Source organism: Salvelinus sp. IW2-2015, linkage group LG37 (assembly GCF_002910315.2).
Source record: "Salvelinus sp. IW2-2015 linkage group LG37, ASM291031v2, whole genome shotgun sequence".
Lineage (NCBI taxonomy): Eukaryota > Metazoa > Chordata > Actinopteri > Salmoniformes > Salmonidae > Salvelinus > Salvelinus sp. IW2-2015.
The window spans coordinates 4,816,281-4,818,036 of NC_036876.1; positions in this window are offsets into that span (position 1 = coordinate 4,816,281).

The window sequence follows — 1,756 nt, forward strand, 5'->3', positions numbered from 1 at the left end:
GCACTTTACGTTTTGGATATTCAATGTCTTCATTAAATGTGAGGTATTCGCACAATCAGACATTACTGTCGCTTAAGTTTTCAGCGTCCGGAAACTCTGTGTCTGGAGTTTCCGGACGTGTCTGGACTGTGTCTGGACTGTGTCTGGACTGACTCAGCACTCTGTGTCTGAGTCAGTCCAGCCAGGAGACTCTGTGACTCTGAACTGTCCAATACACACTGAGACCTGTGCAGGAGAACACAGTGTCTATTGGTTCAGACATGGCTCAGGAGAATCCTATCCAGGAATCATTTACACCCATGGAGACAGGAGTGATCAGTGTGAGAAGAGTCCAGAGGCTTGTCCTCCTACACAGAGATGTGTCTACAACCTCCCCAAGAGGAACCGAGTTACTACAAAGCTGTGTCCTCATGTGGGGAGATACTGTTTTGAAACGGGACCAAGCTGGACATCAAGGCTAGGTGAAATATCTTACATTTCTGTTTATATCTATTGTTTAATCTACTGTGTCAAAATGTACACAGTTGTAGTTATTTACATCACATTAGAAAATGTCCAATAATTTTCCAGGACAATGGTGCAGACTCTCTTCTCTTAGTGTATTACCTGAGCTCAGCATTGGGTCTCTCGTTTATCCTGATCATTGTCCTTGGTAGAATTATGTACAAGATGAGCAAGAGAAAGTGTCTGCAGTGTAGAGGTAAGTAAAGTCCATACCAAATAAATGAATGATATATGTAGCAGGTAAAGTCCTTCATTGAAGTTGCTCTTCTTCGATATCACCAGATGTATCTGTAATGGAATAAGCAGTTGTATCTTTATCTTTTCTGTCTTCCTTTTCGGGACCCGTCTCTCAGACAAGAGGTCCAGCAGTCTCTTCTTCAGATACAGGGGTAAGTAGAATTCCTGATGTTGTATTATCATAAAAATAAGTGTAAAAGGGGTTACAATAAAATAATAATTTTCTCCTTAATTTTATAATTGTTCCTCATGGGCCTAAGATGCAGACAGTTTCCATTATGTAGCTCTGAATCTGKGCAACAAGAAGAACAGGTCTAGAAGACAGAGAAGCAACATGTAGGAAGAGATGGTGTACTCTGGGATCAGACAGTAGAACTGGATGAATGACACAGCCTTAACTMTTAACTTTATTCACTGTGACTGTAATGAATAATCAAGACAAATGAAGTTGAAGGTTTGTATTTGGGCCTTACTCAAAAAAATGTATGTTGCAGTGATGAACAGCATTTTATCTTCRCATGCCACTAGCACCCCTCACACACACAGTAACCTATTTCCAGGTACTCTGATGTCATTTGTTAATTAAGAAGAAAATAAGACACGGTAGTACACCTTTAAATGAGTAAACAATAAGAGGTTTCAAGTGTTTTAAATGTTTTGTAATTTGTGTTTTAGATTTGAATTCTTCTCAGCAAAGCCAGTGTAGGAATCCTCATGCCAACACATCAGACCAACAAGTTAGCAGAATTGTTGTATCAAGAGTGAGACTGGATGAGAGTATTAAAGCTAAATATTACAGCATTAGATTTGAGTCTGACTTGAGTGAGTTTGTGTTTCATCCCCATAGCGCCACGGTGACAATTATGACCTGAACTATACTGCTCTGAAGATCACTGACAAGAAGGGTACTGAGCAAGGGGACAGAGGAGAGAAAAGAGAGAACAGAGAGAGGAAGAAACCATCTACTCTGGTGTAAGTCATCAAGACAGGATGTGACATGCAAGGGTCATCCAAT